Below are 20,440 nucleotides of genomic sequence, written 5' to 3'. Positions count from 1 at the left end.
ATTTCCAAAGTGGTTGTTCAAGTTTACATTCCCACCAGCAGTGGAGGAGGGTTCCTAGTACATACTTTCCTGCATCTATTGTCACTTGAGTTTTTTACCTTAGCCATTCTGATGAGTATAAGGGGGTATAAGGTGAAATTTCAGGGTTGTTTTGATTTGCATCTCCCTGATGACTAAAAATGTTGAGCATTTCTTTAAGTGTTTCTCTGCCATTCTATATTCCTCTACAGAGAGTTCTCTGTTTAGCTCTGTACTCCATTTTTTAATTGGATTACTTGATTTGTTGCTTTTTAACTTCTTCAGTTCATTACATATTCTGGATATTAGCCCTCTTTCAGATATAGGGTTGGTGAGGAACCTTTCCCAGTCCATAGGCTGTTGTTTTGTTCTGTCGACAGTGTCCTTTGCTTTACAGAAGCTTTTCAGTTTCATGAGGTCCCATTTATTGATTGTTGATCTTAGAGCCTGTGCTGTAGGTGTTCTGTTCAAGAAGTTGTCACCTGTGCCAATGAGTTCTAGGCTCTTTCCCACTTTTTCTTCTAACTGATTTAGTGTGTCTGGTTTTATGTTGAGCTCTTTGATCCACTTGGACTTTAGTTTTGTGAAAGGTGATAAAGATCTATTTGCATTTTTCTACATGTAGACATCCAGTTAGAACAGCACTATTTATTGAAGATGCTGTCTTTTTTCCATTGAATAGTTTTGGCTTCTTTGTCAAAAATCAAATATCCATAGGTATGTGGGTTTATTTCTGGGTCTTCAATTTGATTCCATTGATTCACAATTCTGTTTCTATGCCTGTGCCATGTGCTTTTTATTACTATTGCTCTGTAGTAGTGCTTGAGATCAGGGATGGAGATACCTCCAGAGGATTGATTGTTGTGAGGGGTTGTTTTGTCAATTCTGTTATATATGCTTTTTGAGTAGGCTGTCCCTACTCAAAATGTTCCAGGTTAAGCATCATGTATTATATATATAAACATTAGTAGGAAAAAGGTGGTTAAATACATGTTTATAGTGAAAATTACCAAAATGGGTTATAATAACCAAACTCTTATTGTATGGTTTGGTTTTATGAGTGAAGATAAACAAATGCAATTAAAGGAGAGCTTTAAAAAGCCCAGGAACTGAAGAAAGAAAGAAAGTTCTGTAAGAATAGCAATAAAAATATAGAGAGCAGTGTTAAAAATTAAGATTTGACCTGGGCATGATGATGCTCAGCTGTAATCCCAGAACTTGGAGATACAGAGGCAGGCAGATCTCTCTGAGTTTGAGGCCAGCTTAGTCTACAAAGTCAGGCCAGGATAGCCAAGGCTACACAGAGAAACCCTGGCTCAAAAAAAAATAAGATTTGATGGAAGTAATGAGATTTTGCTGCATACCAGTTCACAAACAGGCATCTGTACTACCAAATTAGAACAATACTGCTGAGGTATGTGTTAGCCCATTTGGTCTCTGAAAGCTCAACTCACCATCTGCCTATTTAATGTATGAATAATTTCCAAGAAGGGCCAGGAGAGAGCGAATCCCTTGATTTAAAGGGAAGAAAAGAATGACAACATGAGGACAAGCTCTATAAAAACTCTGTAGATATTAGGGTTTCAGGTTTTTATTCTTGAAGTGACATGAATCAGTTTCTTTCCACCAGAGGAACATACTTATCAGCTTGCTGTCTATAGAAATTAATCACATCAATATAAGAAAAATTGTATAAATGTCACTAATAGAAGAGATGGACACCATTTAAGTACTTCATATAAATGTGTGAAAATGTCGTAAAGAAGCTCACTCTTTTGTGTAATTAAAATATTAATCAAAATTAGTATGAAAAAGCATTTGGAGAGACCTGCCGCCCAAGCCTGGTTGTTCCCCACTTGGAGCAGCTGCAGCACATGAGGGTCAATGCATATGATTCATAATAGAGAGTGAAAGCACTGCTTCATGATGAGAATCAACCCCTTGTGGCCACTGATTCTTAAAAGACGGAGGCTGGCTCTTCCTACTCAAAATGCCCTAGGTGAAGCATCAGAGAAAGAAGCAAAGAGATCTTCTGCCCAGCAGAAGCCTGCTCAAGCTCAGGTCTCCCAGGAGGTTGCTGAGTCCAGCTTTTGAAAGTTTCCAGCTGGAATCAAGATGGTTAACCACTCCATCACACCCAACATACAAGTGATAACCATCCCCAACAATGCTGACATCAAGAGCATCATCGCAGCACTAATTTGCAAAAGGAAGAAAATGGCAACAACAGACCAAACAAGTTCATTAGCTCTGGGGGAACCTCATTGCACCCTCCTGGTCCTCAGCCTCAAGTACAAACCAGCAATGATTCCAAGAGGACAGAACTGATCACTGAGATGCTGGGACCAAAACCAGGAGCTAAGGGTGTGTCGGAGCCCTTTCAAAACAAAGACAGGAAAGGTGTGCTGGCGGTGAAGCAGCAGGCTGCAAGCTAGACAGCAGCTAAACCAATATTCAGTAGCTTGGCAAGATGAGTTCTGACAGGCTGGGCTGCAAGCATTAAGCAGGGGATGTAAGAGAAGGAGAATTATCACATGGAGCAGAATCACGTTCAATAGCCCTCAGGAACTTCCATATCTTGACAAGACTCTGTGTCTGAGAAGCCACTCTACTCTTACATGGCCATAATACAATTCTCCATCAATAGCACTGAGAAAAGCTTATGACCTTGAAATATATCTACATTGGATTGAGGAACATTTTCCTTATTTTAAGCACATGGCCAATCCAGGATGGAAGAATTCCATTCATCATAACTTTTCTCTCCACAACATGTTTGTTTGGGAAACATCTGCGAATAGCCAGGTCTCTTTCTGGACCATTCACCCAAGTGCCAATCACTACTTGACATTGGATTAGGTGTTTAAGGCCTCCACCAGCCACTGGAACCAGGGTCTCTACAATCGCCCAAAGACTTGGAATCACAGCAGAAACGACCCAATCCTGCGGTCTGGAGAAATGTTACCATCAAAACTGCACTCCAGATGGGTGACGATCAAAAGATGAAGCCAATGCTCCCTAGGGTTAAATAATACCTGGTGCCCATCCAGTTGCCAGTGAATCACTCCCTGGGGTTACAGCCCTCTTTGAAGGTGCCATTGCTTCTGGTGGCTTCACTTATGAGCTCAGAACTCACCCATCATAGCAAGCAAGTCCACATTGCGCCAAAGGTGCTGCTAGCCAGAGAAAGGATAGCCCCATTTCCTGCTGCAGAACTAGTGAAGGAGAAACCCCTGCTCGGAGAAGGGCTGTTGCTTCTGCTTTCAATTCAGTCTATTAAGGAGGAAGAAATCCAGCCTGAGGAGGAGAGACCTCTCAAAGTGGAGAACCCACCCTTGGAAAAGTGGCTCTCTCCATGTGCATCCCTGAAGGAGAAGACTCCTCTTGCTCTCCTACCCTAAAGCCCAAAAAGTTCTACTGTGGGCTCAAGTCCCCAACCAGGTATGTTTCAGAAATGCTGGTGACTAAGCAGAGAGAGAAGAGAGAGATGATCTGGTCTTGGAAGAAACAGCACCTCTCTCTACTTTGTCTTGATGAGGCTGAACTGCTCTTCTTAGGTGACTCCAGCGCATTATGACCAGCCATGGAACCCCTATTCCTGGCAGTCTTCTGAGCCTGTGCCCCAGCTCATCTGTTCTCTGGAGGAAGAAGGACCTTTCAAGACCCCCATCAAGGAGATCTTGACCCTCTCCTCCACTCTTAGCAAGTGTGTGCTCTCCAGAGACCCTGAGTCCTGGAGGATCACACCCCCAGACAAGGTTGTGGGGTTAGATTTCAACCCAGTACTAACCCCCCCAGGGCACCTTTGGTCCCCTGCCTGATTCTCAGTGACTAACGGAGCAAAATATCACACCTCCGAAAAGTGTTCCCCTCTGACTCACCCCAAGAGCTCCTCAATACAGAACTCTTTAGAAGGACCCTCCTTGTCTCTGACCCATTCAGCAGCTCTCTCCCCCATATCTGGAGGCCTCCAAACCAAGGTCCCCAGAGTCACAGGTTCCCAACCTCTCAGCCAACTGTTCACTCACAGAGAGCCTGGTCCTGGACACAATGAACTACAGCCTCAGCAAGATCCTTCTAGACATTAGTTTCCCTGGCCTGGAGGACAACCCTCTGGGTCTTGACAACATCAACTGGTCTCAGTTTATGCCTGAGTTGTGGTAGAGGAAAACCCTTGCCCTTGTTGCCCAATGCCTACTATCCTGGCAGTGTGTGGTTGGATAGTGCAAGGCTCAGTGGACCCTAAGCTGTCTGAGGGAAGCTATCAGGCAAGGGCAGAGCTGTACACCTTGACATAATTCTGCCAAGAAGATAGTCACATCTAAGTCACTGCTGGGACCTATGCAAACAATAGGGTTTCCCAGAGAGTCTGAGTCCTCTTCTTTCTGCTGGCAACTCAATGGTGGGTTTGACAAAAGCAGTGATGATCAGGAAGTGTCCATTAGTTATCCACTGCTCAAGGCAGAATGACCTTATAAATGGTGTAAGTTCCCCAAATGGTCCTCTAATTATAAACGTAAGCTTATTTCCTTAGATCATTATCCAGAGACTGCCAGGGGTGGGTAGGATCACAAAGGCTTGCATTTAGCTTCTGCTTAAGGCCTTTGCGGGAAGAACCTGCAGTGCAATTTTTTCCATACTTGAGGGTTCTGCTGTAGGCTTCTAGGCATACAGGGTGGCTTGCCAGGATTCAGCTTACTGCACTTTCCTCACAGCTCCACGTGTTTCCAAACCAGTGGTCCTGCAAGAGGAAATCCTGGTGTAAAAGCCTATTGGATTTGGGTGTAGGGGGATGGGTGCACCTGAAACAAAGTGTAGGTACCCACATGAGTCCTGTTATGTGTTCCTTTGATAGTGTTACTAATCATACCATTGAGAAGTCAGGCTGAGACCTGAGGAGGAAGTGACCTCTGTCTTCCTTAGCCTGCACCTGAGCTATGCAAAGAGCCACCGTAAACCCCCACTGTACAAGCTAGCACACTAACACTACTTTAATTACCTACGAATAAAACACAGAAGGCACTGCTGGTCTTGAGCATCCAAAAAAAAAAAGAGGAAGAAAAATCACTTGGAAAGCATGGCTATTTTATTGAGTTTAAGCATGGGAACACAGGGGTTAATTAGGATAGGTATATGCTATTCCCCGTCCCCTTATGCATTTGCATATCTTAGCATTACACTCAGGTAATCAGGTTTTGATATCTGTAAGAGCAGTGAGTAACTTTATAGTTCCAAGATAAATTGGAGAAGTTGGCAGTACACTTTAAACCAAACAATTTTGCTTAACACAAAGATAAAGAATTCCCCCAAAAAAGAAGGAATTAAGTCAGAGAGAAAACAAAATCCCTACTTGGAGTAGAAAAGGTAACAAACAGTGTTGGTGAAGTGAAATACTTTCCACATGGAACAATAATTTAAATACTGTTAGTGGAGAGACACAGGAGGAGAAGAGAGAGGGAGGGTAGGACAGGGAACAGATGAGGATACAGCCAGGATACAAAGTGAATAAACTCTAATAAATAATAAATCAAGAAAAAAGAAAAAATACTGCTAGGTCTAAAAGACTAAGAGATGATGAAAATATTCACAATGATGGAGATCATCTTATACTTTAAGAAGAACATTAATGAATATAAATTTCACAGATACTACTGATATTTTCATAAATCATTCCTTCTTCTCTCCCCCACTTGCATTTCAAATGAAACATTTAAGCAGAAACATTCATTGCAATCATTTTCCAACAATGCAAAAAAAGGAAATAATCTTAAAACAATATCTAAACAATAGATAGAAAGCTATGCTGCATGTTTGATAGAATTTCCCAATTGGCAGGAGTAGGAAGAAAACCTACACCTGCAGTACTTCTGCAAGTTATAAAACTGTTAGATTCAAGACGTAGGCCTGTGATGTCAAAATGACAAGCAAAGACTGAAATGACCATCCTCTAAAGGTTTTAAATTAAAAAAGATACTTCCTGTTCAGAACCAGGATCTAGGCAAATATCAAAAGTTCTTAGCACTGACATTCAAGTCAGTGGTGCTTACAAGCCTAAAAGGGTTTGATTTCTGAGAAAAGAGAATTCTGATTCCTTTCTCACCTACACAAATTGCTATTAAAACATGCCTGCTGTCATTCCAAAGCTGAAGTGAAAACATCGTGGAGATCTAGAGGTCTCCATGGTTGTGAACCATTTACCTCCTTATGAGACATGTCACTCTACTATACACACATATTAGCACATCTCCTCAGGACAAAATCAGAAAGACTGTCATGTACAGGATAATGGTCAGTTTAAACATGCAAAACTTTATCATCTCTTCAGCATCTTGCATTTTTCAGAGCTCAGCCACTCCATTATTACCACACAGTTCTTATTCATATTTATTAAAGAACGTATATAACTGAATCAAGAAATATTTAAGCATATTTAAGTGACAGAATTTTTTATAATGACACAGATTCTTATCCTACATTCTTCCTTATCCTTCAATCCCTTTGTCTCAGCCACCAACTCCCACAAGCTTTCCCTGAAAACCTAATGGCCACACCATTCAGGGAAGCATATACATGTCTTGTTCAGGCATCATCAGAAAAGCTTTTCTTTGCAGATTTTGAGATCCACAACTAGAAAACATGCAGATGGTGAGAGACTTTGTAACCCTCATCTGTAAAAGGGATGTCTCTATTGACTTCCTCCCATCAGAGCTCAAGAAACTCTGCAGAAGAGAAGGCAGAAAGATTGTAAGAAGTTGGGACAGAGTACCTCAAGAAAACAAGACCTTCTAGACACAACAGGCCTGGCACACATTTGAGCTCACAGGGGTTGAGACAACATGCACAGCACCTGCACAGGTCTGTACCACGTATGGTCTTATATGGTCCTAGAGCTGAAAGTGAAAATGGACACATGGCCCCCTCCCTAAACTGATATTTTCATGACAGTCACTTTTAAATGAAAAATTAGCTTCCTCCAAAGGAGTCTCATTGGGACACAAACCACACTTAGGTGTTTGTTTCTCCCAACAGTATGGTCCACTTAAAATGAACTTAAGAGCATTTTGAAATTTTTATTTCTCTCTCTTAATGTTGAAACATTTTGTTTCTTAACCTTATAAATTCTTTGTATATAAATTATGGCTTTGGGTTATGTGTCTTTATGGGATTCTAATGTGTGTGAATATGTGAGTTTCTGTACCTATGTGCATTTCTTGAGGTTTTTCTTTAGCTGATTTTCTTCTGATTGTCTGTTTTCTCTTATTCCGATTTGCTTGGTTTCTTTGTATTTTATTGTATTGTATTTTTTCATTGTTATTCCTTGGGTGACTGTTTTCTAAGGAAAAACAGAAAGAGATGAGAAACAGAGCTGAATATGAAGGAAAGGAATGAAGAAGTGGTAGGAGTTGGGAGAATGGAAAACATAATCAAAACATTAACATATGGAGAAACTTTTTTTCTTTTTTTTGATAAAGAAATTTTTTAATTTTTACTAATTACACTGTATTCACTTTGTGTCCAGCCATAAATCCCTCCCTCCACTCCTCCCTGTCCCAACCCTCCCATCCCCTTCTTCACGCATGCCCTTCGCCAAGTCCACTAATAGGGGAGGTCCTCCTCTCCTTCCTTCAGATCTTAGTCTATCAGATCTCCTCAGGAGTGGCTGCATTGTCATCTTCTGTGGCCTGGTAAGGCTGCTCCCCACTCAGGGAGAGGTGAACAAAGAGCAGGCAAATCAGATTATGTCAGAGGCAGTCCCTCTTCCCATTACTATGTAACTCACTTGGACACTGAACTGCCATGGGCTAAATCTGTGCAGAGTTTTAGGTTATTTCTATGCATGGTACTTGGATGGAGCATGAGTTTCTGGAAAGACCCCTGTGTTCAAATTTCTGGGTCTGTTGCTCTCCTTGTGGAGTTCCTGTCCACTCCAGATCTTACTATTTCCCACTTCTTCCATAAGATTCCATGCACATTGCTCAACAGTTGGCCATAACTCTCAGCGTCTGCTTTGAGAGTCTGCAGGGCAGAACATTTCAGAGGCCCTCTGTAGCAGGTTCCTAGGTTGTTTCCTGTTTTCTTCTTCTTCTTCTGATGTCCATCCTCTTTGCCTTTCTGGATGGGGATTGAGCATTATAGTCAGTGTCCTCTCTCTTGATTAGTATCTTTAGATGTACAGATTTTAGTAGGTTTATCCTATATTACATGTCTATATGAGTGAGGATATACCATGTGTTTCTTTCTGCTTCTGGGACAGCTCACTCAGGATGATCATTTCCATGTCCCACCATTTACCTGCAAATTTCATGATTTCTTTATTTTTCATTGCTGAGTAATATTCCATTGTGTAGATGTACTACAATTTCTGCATCCATTCTCAGTTGAGAGGCATATGGGCTATGTCCAGCTTCTGGCTATTACAAATAAGGTTGATACAAACATGGTTGAGAAAATATCATTATTGTGTACTTGAACCTCTTTTGGATATATGCCTAGGAGTTGTATGGCTGGATCTTGAGGAAGCACTATTCCTAGTTGTCTAAGAAAGCACCAGATTCATACAAGTCTTTGACTTGCTTGGTTAGGTTCACACCAAGATACTTTATGTTCTTTGTGACTTTTGTGAAAGGTGTTGTTTCCCTAATTTCTTTCTCGGCCCTTTTGTCCTTTGTATACAGGAAGGCTACTGATTTTGTTGAGTTAATTTTGTATCCAACCACTTTGCTGAAGATGTTAATCAGCTGTAAAGGTTCCATGGTAGAGTTTTTGGGGTCACTCAGGTATACTATCATATCATCTGCAAATAGTGATACTTTGACTTCTTCTTTCAAATTTGTATCCCCTTGATCTCCTTCAATTGTCTTATTGCTCTAGCTTGGACTTCAAGAACAATGTTGAAAATATATGGAGATAGTAGACAGCACTTCCTTGTCCCTGATTTCAGTGGGAATGATTTAAGTTTCTCTCCATTGAGTTTGATGTTGGCTATAGGCTTCCTGTATATCGCCTTTACTATGTTCAGGTAAGTGCCTTGTATCCCTGATCTCTCCAGTACTTTAAACATGAATGGATGTTGGATTTTGTCATAATGCCTTTTCAACATCTAAGGAGATGATCATGTGGTTTTTCTGCTTCAGTTTGTTTATGTGGTGGATCACATTGACGGATTTCCATATATTGTACACAATAAGAACATTTACTCAATCTTGTTTGTAGCACCTTACTTGTAATAGCCAGAACTGGAAACAGCCCAGATGCCCTTCAGTGGAGCAATGGATGCACAAATTGTGGTATATCTACACAATGGAATATTACTCAGCAATAAAAAACAAGGAAATCATAAAATTTGCAGGTAAATGGTGGGATCTGGAAAATATCATCCTGAGTGAGCTATCCCAGAAGCAGAAAGATGCACACGGTATATACTCACTCTTATAGACATATAATATAGGATAAACCTACTAAAATCTGTACACCTAAAGAAACTAATCAAGAGGGAGGACTCTTGCTAGAATGTTCAATTCCTATCCAGAAAGGCAAAGAGGCTATACATCAGAAGAAGGAGAAAAGAGGGAACAAGTCAGGAGCCTGACACAGAGGACCTCTGAAAAGCTCTGCCCTGCAGACTATCAATGTAGATACTGAGACTTATGGGCAACCTTTGGGCAAAGTGCAGAGAATCTTAGGAAAGAAGTGGGAAACAGTAAGATCTGGAGATGACAGGAACTCCAAAAAGGAGAGCAACAGAACCAAAAAAATCTGAGCACAGGGGTCTTTCCTGAGACTGCTATTCCAACCAAGGACTATGCATGGAGATAAAATAAGACCCCTGCACATATGTAGCCAATGGCAGTTCAGTATCCAAGTGGGTTCCATTGTAATAGGAACAGGGACTGTCTCTGACATGAACTAATTGGCCTGTTCTTTAAATACCTCCCCCTGAGGGGGAAGCAGCATTACTAGGCCACAGAAGAAGACAAAGCAGCCACTCCGGATGAGACCTAATTGGCTAGGAGTAGAAGGAAGGAAAAGAAGTCTTCTGCTATCAGTGGATTTGGGGAGGGGCATGCAGGCAGAGGGTGGAGGAAGGGAGGGATTGGGATGGGAGGAGGGAAGGAACCACTGGGGGGGATACAAAGTGAGTAAAGTATAATTAATAAAGAAAAAAAAGTTAAAGGAGAGGAAACAAAAAGAAAGAAAGAAAGAAAGAAAAAGAAAGAAAGAAAGAAAGAAAGAAAGAAAGAAAGAAAGAAAGAAAGAAAGAAAGAAAGAAAGAAGGAAAGCACCAGATTGATTCTCAGAGTGGTTGTACAAGTTTACATTCCTACCAGCACTGGAGGAGGGTTCCCCTTTCTCCACAGCCTCTCCAGCATGTGTTGTCACTCAAGTTTTTCAATGTGGCCATTCTGATGGCTGTTAAGGTGAAATCTCAGGGTAATTTTGATTGCATTTCCCTGATGGCTAATGACTGTGAGCATTTCTTTAAGTGTTTCTCTGCCATTCTGTATTTCTCTACAGAGAATTCTCTGTTTGGCTCTGTTCCCCAGTTTTTAGTTGGGTTACTTGGTTTGCTGCTTTTCAGCTTCTTTAGTTCTTTATATATACTGGATATTAGCCCTCTGTCAGAAAAAGGGTTGGTGAAGATTCCTTCCCAATCTGTAGGCAGTCGTTTTGTTTTGATGACTGTGTCCTTTGCTTTACAGAAGCTTTTCAGTTTCATGAGGTCCCATTTATAAATTGTTGCTCTTAAAGCCTGTGCTGTTGGTGTTCTGGTCAGGAAGTTGTCTCCTGTACCGATGAGTTCTAGGGTCTTCCCCACTTTTTCTTCTAAACGATTTAATATGTTGGTTTTATGTTGAGGTCTTTGATCCACTTGGACTTTAGTTTTGTGCAAGGTGATAAGTATGGATCTATTTGCATTTTTCTACATGTAGACATCCAGTTAGACCAGCACAATTTGTTGAAGATGCTATCTTTTTTCCATTGTATTGTTTTGGCATCTTTGTCAAAGATCAGCTGTCCATAAGTGTGTGGGTTTATTTCTGGATCTTCTGTTCGATTCCATTGATCCACCATTTTGTTTCTATGCCAGTACCATACGGTTTTTATTATTGTCCCTCTATAGTAGAGCTTAAGATCAGTGATGGAGATACCTCCAGAAGATCATTTATTATAGAGGATTTTTTCAGCAATTCTCGGTTTCTTGTTATTCTATATGAAGTTGAGAGTTTTTCTTTCCAGGTCTGTAAAGAATTGTGTTGGTAATTTGATGGGAATTGCATTGAATCTGTAGATTGCTTTTGGTAAGATGGCCATTTTTACTATGTTAATCCTGCCAAATCCATGAGCATGGGAGATCTTTCCATGTTCTGATATCTTATTCTAATTCTTTCTTCAGAGATTTGAAATTTCTTTCATACAAGTCTTTGACTTGCTTGGTTAGGGTTACACCAAGGTACTTTATGTCATTTGTGGCTATTGTGAAGGGTGTTGTTCATTAATATATTTCTCAGCCCTTTTGGCTTTTGTATACAGGAGGGCTACTGGTTTTTTTTGAGTTAATTTTGTATGCAGCCAATGTGCTGAAGGTGCTTCTCAGCTGTAGAAGTTCTGGGTAGAATTTTTGGGGTCATTTAGGTATACTATCTTATCATCTGCAAATAGTGATAATTTGACTTCTTCCTTTCCAATTTGTATCCCCTTGAGCTCCTTCAACCGTCTTATTGCTCTAGCAAGGACTTGCTGAACTATGTTGAAGAGATATGGAGAGAGTGGGCAGCCTTGTCTTGTCCCTGATTTCAGTGGGATTGCTTTAAGTTTCTGTCCATTTAGTTTCATGTTGGCTATCCAGTTGTTGTATATTGCCTTTACTATGTTTAGATATGTGCCTTGTATCCCTGGTATCTCCAAGACTTTAAACATGAATGGATGTTGGATTTTGTCAAATGCTTCTTCAGCATCTAAGGAGATTATCATGTTTTTTTTTCTTTCAGTTTGTTAATATGGTCGATCACATTGATGAATTTCTGTATATTGAACCAACCCTGCATACCTGGGATGAAGCCTACTTGGTCATAGTGGATGATATCTTTGATGTGATCTTGTATTCGGTTTGCAAGTATTTTGTTGAGCATTTTTGCATCAACATTCATAAGGGAGATTGGCCTGAAATTCTCTTTCTTTGTTGGGTCTTTGTGAGGTTTACGTGCCAAGGTGACTGTGGTTTCATAAAATGAGTTTGGTAGTGTTCCTTCTGTTTCTATTTTGTGGAATAGTTTGAAGAGAATTGGTGGTAGCTCTTCTTTGAAGGTCTGGTAGAATTCTGCGCTGAAACCATTTAGTCTTGGGCTTTTTTTGGATGGGAGACTTTCGATGACTGCTTCTATTTCCTTGGGGGATAAAGGACTATTTAATTGTTTTACCTGGTCCTGATTCAGCTTTGGTAAGTCGAATCGATTAAGAAAATTGGCCATTTCAGTTAGATCTTCAAATTTTGTGGCATATAGACTTTTGAAATAAGTCCTAATGATTGTTTGGATTTCCTCAGTGTCTGTAATTATGTCCCCCTTCTCATTTCTGATTTTGTTGATTTGGATGGCGTCTTTCTGCCTTTTAGTTAGCTTGGCTAAGGGTTTTTCTATCTTGTTGATTTTCTCAAAGAACCAGCTCTTGGTTTCATTGATTCTTTGAATTGTGTTATTTGTTTCTAATTGATTTATTTCAGCCCTGAGTATGATTATTTCCAGCCGTTTACTCCTTTTTGGTGTGTCTGCTTCTTCTTTTTCTAGGGTTTTCAGGTGAGTGAATAACTTACTTGAATAAGCTGTGTCAAATTTCTTCTTGAAGGCACTTTGTGCTATGAAGTTTCCTGTTAGCACTGCTTTCGTTGTGTCCCACAACTTTGGGTATGTTGTGCTTTCATTTTCATTGAATTCTAGGAAGTCTTTAATTCCTTTCTTTATTTCTTCCCTCATCCAGCTGTCATTTAGTAGCAATTTGTTCAATTTCCATGTGTGTGTAGGCATTTTGCTATTTCTGTTGTTGTTGAGGTCCAGCTTTATACCATGGTGATCAGACAGGATACAAGGGATTATTTCAATCTTCTTGTATCTGTTGAGGCTTGCTTTGTGACCCACTATATGGTCTATTTTGGAGAAGATTCCATGAGGTGCTGAGAAGAAGGTAAATTCTTTTGTGTTTGGGTATAAGGTTCTGTAAATGTCTATTAGGTCCATTTTATTCATGACCTCTGTGATAGACATTGTTTCTTTGTTTAATTTCTGTTTTGCTGGCCTGTCCTTTGTTGAGAGTGGGGTGTTGAAATCTCCCACTCTTAAGGTGTGGAGATCTATGTGTGGTTTAAGTTTTATGAATGTTTCTTTTACAAATGTGGGTACACATGTATTCCGGTTATAGATGTTCAGGATTGTGATGTCTTCCTGGTGGAATTTTCCCTTGATGAGTATGAAGTGTCCTTCCCCATCTCTTTTTATTAATTTTGGTTGAAAGTCTATTTTATCAGATATTAGAATGGCTACTCCTGCTTGCTTCTTGTGTCCATTTGCTTGGAAAGCTGTCTTCCACCCTTTATCCTCAGGTAATGTCTATCTTTGTGCCTTAGGTGTGTTTCTTGTATGCAACAGATTGCTGACTCTTGTTTACACATCCATTCTGTTTGTCTGTGTCTTTTTATTGGAGAATTGAGTCTATTGATGTTGAGAGAGATTAATGACCAGTGGCTGTTAGATCCTTTAATTTTGATGTAGGCTGTGGTCATTAGTTTGTGTGCTTGGTTGCTTATAGTTTTACTGTAGGGAGGTTAATTATTTCCTATGTTTCCTTGAAAGTAGCTAGTTTTCTTGGGTTGTATTTTCATTTCTAGTGTCTTCTGTAACACTGGATTTGTGTGCTATTATCTTCTGTAAGACTGGATTTGTGTGTAGGTATTGATGAAATTTGTTTCTGTCATTGAATATCTTGTTTTCTCCTTCTATGAGGATTAAGAGTTTTGCTGGGTGTAGTAGCCTGGGCTGACATCTGTATTCTCTTAGGGTCTGCATGATATCTGTCCAGGCCCTTCTGGCTCTCAGAGTCTCTGTTGAAAATCAGGTGTGATTCTAATGGATTTGCCATTATATGTTACTTGACCTCTTTCCTTGCAGCCTTTAGTACTTTTTCTTTGTTCTGTATACTTACTGTTTTGATTATTATGTGGCAGGAGGATTTTCTTTCTTTCTTTCTTTCTTTCTTTCTTTCTTTCTTTCTTTTTTTTTTTTTTTGCAATCTTAGCACTTTTTATTGGTCATTTTTTTTAATTTTATTTTTCTTTTTAGTTACATTTTGTTAACTCTGTGTCCCCGCTGTATCCCGCTCCCTCATTCCCTCCCCAACCCCACACTCCCTCCCTGGTCTCCTCCCTGCCCCTTTCCAAGTCCACTGATAGAGCGGGATCTCCTCCCCTTTCATTTGACCCTGTTTTATCAGGTATCTTCAGGGCTGGCTGCAAAGCCCTCCTCTGTGGCCTAACGGGACTGCTCCTCCTGGGGGGTAGGGAGGAGTCAAGGAGCCTGCCCTTGAGATCCTGTTAGAAATAGTCCTTGTTCCCCATACTTTGGAAAACTATTTGGTTACTGAGCTACCATGGGCCACAACCGAGCAGAAGTTCTAGGTTATATCCATAGATGGTCCTTGGTTGAGTGTCAGTCTCAGAAAAGACCCTGTGCCCGGATATATTTGGTCCTTGTAGAGCTCCTATCCTTTCCGCATCATACTAACTCCCCTTCTTTCATATGATTCCCTGCATTCTCCCGAGGGTTTGGTTATGAGTCTTAGTGTCTGCTTTGAAACACTGCTAGGTAGAGTCTTTCAGATGCCTTCTGCAGTAGACTCCTGCCATACATTCAATGCACATCCAATTTGTCTTTCTAAATGAGGATTGATCATCTTCACCCGTGTATGCTTTCTTGATTATCTTCTTTAGGTGTGTAGATTTCATTATGTTTATCTTATCTTGTAGGTCTATATAAGCGAATATATACTGTGTTTGTCTTTCTCCTTCTGGGATACTTCACTCAGAATGATCTTTTCTAGATCCCACCACTTGCTTGCAAATTTCATGATTTCCTCCTTTTTGATTGCTGAGTAGTATTCCATTGAGTAAAAATACCACAGTTTCTGCATCCATTCCTCCATTGATGGACATCTGGGTTGTTTCCAAGTTCTGGCTATTACAAATAAAGCTGCTACAAACATGGTTGAACAAATGTCCTTGTTGTGTACTTGAGGAAATTTTTGGTATATATCTAGGAGTGGTATAGCTGGGTCTTGAGGTAACACTACTCCTAATTGCCTGAGAAAGCACCAGATTGACTTCCAAAGTGGTTGTACCAGTTTACATTCCCACCAGCAATGGAGGAGGGTTCCCCTTTCTTCACAACCTCTCCAGCATGTGTTGTCACTTGAGTTTTTCATCTTGGCCATTCTCATGGGTGTAAGGTGAAATCTCGGGGTCGTTTTGATTTGCATTTTCCTAATGGCTAATGATGTTGAACATTTCTTTAAGTGTTTCTCTGCCATTCGATGTTCCTCTTTCGAGAATTCTCTGTTTGGCTCCGTTCCCCATTTTTTAATGAGATAACCTGGTTTGTTGCTTTTCTGCTTTTTTAGTTCTTTATATACACTGGATATTAGCCCTTTGTCAGATAAAGGGTTGGTGAAGATTCTTTCCCAATCTGTAGGCTGTCGTTTTGTTTTGATGACAGAAGCTTTACAGAAGCTTTTCAGTTTCATGAGGTCCCATTTATTGATTGTTGCTCTTAGAGCCTGTGCTGTTGGTGTTGTGTTTAGGAAGTTGTCTCCTTTGCCAATGATTTGTAGGCTCTTCCCCACTTTTTTTAAAAACTGATTTAGAGTATCTGGTTTTATGTTGAGGTCCTTGATCCACTTCTACTTTAGTTTTGTTGAAGGTGATAAATATAGATCTATTTTCATTTTTCTGCATGTAGACATCCAGTTGGTCCAGCACCATGCTGTCTTTCTTCCATTGAATGGATTTGGTTTCTTTGTAAAATATCGAGTATTCATAGGTGTGTGGGTTAATTTCTGGGTCTTCTATGTGGTTCCATTGATCCTCCTTTCTGTTTCTATGCCAATACCATGCAGTTTTTTTTACTGTTGCCCTGTAGTCCAGCTTGAGATAGGGGATGGAGATTCCTCCAGATGATCTGTTGTTGTACAGGATCATTTTGGAGGTTCTGGGTTTTTTTTTTTTTCTCCATATGAAGCTGAGAATCTTTTTTTCAAGGTCTGTGAAGAATTGAGTTGGTATTTTGATGGGAATTGCATTGAATCTGTAGATTGCTTTTGGCAGTATGGCCATTTTCACAATGTTAATCCTACCAATCCATGATTATGGGAGATCTTTCCATCTTCTGATATCTTCTTTGATTTCTTTCTTCAGAGACTTGAAGTTTTTCTCAAACAGGTCTTTCACTTGTTTGGTTAGAGTCATACCAAAGTACTTTATGTTATTAGTGGCTATTGTGAAGGGTGTTGTTTCCCTAATTTCTTTCTCAGCCTTTTTGTCTTTGGTATACAGGAGGGCTTCTGATTTTTTTGAGTTCATTTTGTATCCTGCCACTTTGCTGAAGGTGTTTATCAGGAGAAGGATTTATCTGGTTGAATTTTTGTGGTCGCTCATGTATACTATCATATCATCTTCGAATAGTGACACTTTGACCTCCTCCTTTCCGATTTGTATCCCCTTGATCTCCTTTAGTTGTCTTATTGCTCTGGCTAGGACTTCAAGTACTATGTTGAAGAGATATGGAGACAATGGGCAGTCTTGTCTTGTCCCTGATTTCAGTGGGATTGATTTAAGTTTCTCTCCATTGAGTTTGATGTTAGGTATAGGCTTGCTGCATATTGCCTTTACTATCTTTAGGTGTGTGCCTTGTATTCCTGATCTCTCCAAGACTTTAAACCTGAATTGGTGTTGGACTTTGTCAAATGCTTTTTCAGCATCTAAGGAGATGATCATGTAGTTTTCTCCTTCAGTTCGTTTATGTTGTGGATTACATTGATGGATTTCCATATGTTGAACCACCCTTGTATGCCTGGGATGAAGCCTACTTGGTCATGGTGGATGATATCTTTGATGTGTTCTTGGATTCGGTTTGCAAGTATTTTATTGAGTATTTTTGCATCAATGCTCATAAGAGAGATAGGTCTGAAGTTCTCTTTTTTTGTTGGGTCTTTGTGTGGTTTAGGTGTTAAGGTGACTGTAGCTTCATAGAATGAGTTTGGTAGTGTTCCTTCTGTTTCTATTTTGTGGAATAGTTTGAGGAGAATTGGAGTTAGCACTTCTTTGAAGGTCTTGTAGAATTCTGCTGAAGCCATGTGGCCCAGGGCTTTTTTTGGAGGGGAGACTGTTAATGACTGCTTCAATTTCCTTGGGAGATATAGGGCTATTCAGCCTTTCTACCTGATCTTGACTTGGTTTTGATAGATGGAATCTTTCAAGAAAATTATCCATTTCATTTAGATTTTCAAATTTTGTGGCATATAGGCTTCTGTAGTATGACCTAATAATTGTTTGGATTTCCTCAGTGTCTGTGGTTATGACCCATTTTCATTTCTGATTTTCTTTTCTGGTCTAATTCATTGGGTGTTCTGTAACCTCTTTTATTCTTATAGGCCTCTCCTTTAAATTGGGGAAATTTTCTTCAATAATTTTGTTGAAGATATTTTCTGGGCCTTGGAGGAGGTATCTTCTTTTTCCTTTATTCCTATTATTCCTAGGTTTTGTCTTTCTATGTTTTCTTGGATTTCTTGTATGGTCTGTATCAGGAATTTTTTAGATTTAACATATTCTTTGATGGATACATCGATTTCTTCCATTGTATCTTCCACACCTGGGATTCTTTCTTCCATCTCTTGTAGTCTATTGGTTATGCTTACCTCTGTAGTTCTTGTTTTCTTCCCTAAGTTCTTTCTCTCCACAATTTCCACCATTTTTTCTTTAATTTTTCTATTTCTTTTTTTTTGTTTGTTTGTTTTTTTTAATTTTTCTATTTCTATCTTCATGTCTTGAGCCATTTTGTTGATTTCCTTCACCTGTCTGACTGTATTTTCCTGTTTTTCTTTCAATTACTTTAGCAGTTTGTTTAAACAATCCTCTGTTTCTTTTATTTCTTTCAGTGATTTAAGTATTTCTTCTCTAAAGGCCACAAACTGTTTGGCTACAACTTCCTTTATTTCTTCATGGATAACCATAATCTGTTTTTCTTTCTCTTCTATCTCTTTATGGATGGCCATAATCTTTTTTTTTTATCTTCCTCTATTTCTTTACAGATGTCCATATTCTGCTTGTTTTTATCTTCCTCTATTTCTTTACAGATGGCCATAATCTGTTTGAGTTTATCTTCCTCCAGGTCTTTAAGCATTTTGTTTGTATCCTCTGTTATCCTCTTCATGAACATAGATGTAAGGTCATCTTCTTGAATTTCATTTATGCTGGGGTGACCAGGGCTACTTGCCCCTGGATAACTGGGTTCTGGAGATGCCATATTGCTCTGTCTTTTGTTGGTTGTGCTTTTATGCTTGCCTCTACAGATTGGGTTATCATATGTGTTTGGAGTTAGTTTCTGGTGGTCTCTGGAATACTGTGATGGAGAGAATCCCCTTGGCAGGAATATGATTTTTCCTGAAGGAAGCCTCCTCAGCTTTTTAGGTATTGTCACTGTATGGCTGGTGTTTTTCAGGAGTTGCTACAGCTCACCTCAGTCATAGAGACCTGAGTGGTAACTGTGGTTCTTGTTAGCTGAGAGTGCTCTCCTCTCACCCAGAGAAGTCCTGGAGACAGCTGCCCTGCTTCTGGGTTTCTTGCTGTAAATTTAGTGAACTTCTGATGTAACCTGTGTGTCCCTTGGTTTGGTCAGTTTTGTTAGTGATAACTGGTTACCCCTTGGAGCAGTATCTGGCGGTTGATCTCGGGGTTCCCTGGATTTTTTTTTAGGTCTGAGGTTAGGGCTCTGAACCCCAGTACCCAAGCAGTAATCTGTGGTGGATTAGTACTGCTCTCCTGGTAACAGCAGGGTATATGGTGCACAGCAGGTCCCTTGTTTGGGCCAGTCTGCGGGGCCTTTTCCGGGGAATACTGGGTGGCCTTTGTCTGTCCCCTTTGCTTTGTTCCCTGTAAGGATTTCTCCTGACAGTGACTCCAAGTCTCTGGTGTCCTGGGGTGCACAGTTCTGTGTGTGAGGAATAGTTGCTACAAAGCAGGTCTCTGGGCTGGTGGAGTGCACACCTGTCTGCTATTCTGTGGTACCTTTCACAGGGATATACTGGATGACCTAATTCAGGTCCCTGTTTCCTTCCTTCCCTGTGGGGTTTACTCCTGACAGGGACTCCCAGTCTCTGTTGTACTGGGGCGCACTGCTCCAACTGTGCCAGATATCTGGTCGTGTAGCCACTCTCCGGGCTAGCGCCTTGAGCCCAGTTCAGTGAGGGCAGCTCCTACTAGCGGGTCTGCGAGATTTTTTCCATGTAAAGCCTGGGTGACCCATGGCCAGTCCCACTGCCTTCCTTCCCCATAGATTTTTCTTGTGACTGGCACTCTCAGTTTCTGTTGTTTTTGTGCCCACCATTCAGCCTGGGAAGGTGATCGGGGCATGCAGGTGTGTGGCTCTGGTCCCAAGACCTAGTGCCTGAGGCTTCCGGGATCTCTTCCAGGTTCTGGCTGGGTGGCCTGAGAGTGGTCCTTACTGATTCCCAAGCTTATGGGGGTTTCCTCTCACCTGGAAAACACAGTCGCTGTTGTTTTAGAGCCCAGAGTTCAGTCTCTTAGTCGCTGTAAAGTAAATGTTGTCCTGCTCCTCAGAGGCAGTGTTCTCCTGGCACTGCCATTTTGTCCTTCCTCCACTTATTTTCAATAAAAGAAAAAATAATCAATGGACAGAACTGTAATTGTTAAAGAGCTAATGTTCTGCATGAATGACTGAACCATGGCATTACTTGCATATACAAATATTTTACAAAGGTAGTAGCTATTAAGTTTATTTCCTAAAAACTTTATAGAGCAGAAGCAGAGTAAAAAACAAAACTGCATTTATTTATATTTAATCACAGGAATTAAACACAGTAGAAAGGAATAACTGGTGACCCTCTCAAGGAACACTTTTTCAGGCTTATCATAGTTACACAGAAAAGAAGAAATTGTTCATATGTCAGACAATTCAGAAAACTTTTTATAGCTGTGCCCTTATTGGCCTCATTTTCAACTTTATTTACATACATACAACTATGCAATATGGACCAGCTGAGATCACAATAATGTTGGATGGTCTATAGCTTCAAGGCAGATGAGAAAAATTCCAAAAAAAAAAAAAAAGAGTATACAAGAAGCCACTTGAGATGAACCAACTGG

At 40.3% G+C, this 20,440-nt stretch overlaps 1 pseudogene; it reads left to right on the top strand.

The window, feature by feature from the left end:
- Positions 1-1,941: 1,941 nt before the first annotated feature.
- On the top strand, positions 1,942-4,182 carry LOC110542865 (forkhead box protein M1-like; annotated as a pseudogene).
- The last annotated feature ends 16,258 nt before the right edge of the window (positions 4,183-20,440 follow it).

This window comes from Meriones unguiculatus, chromosome X (genome assembly GCF_030254825.1).
Source record: "Meriones unguiculatus strain TT.TT164.6M chromosome X, Bangor_MerUng_6.1, whole genome shotgun sequence".
Lineage (NCBI taxonomy): Eukaryota > Metazoa > Chordata > Mammalia > Rodentia > Muridae > Meriones > Meriones unguiculatus.
Note: the sequence above shows the minus strand (reverse complement) of the source record. Positions and strands in the feature narration are given on the sequence as shown.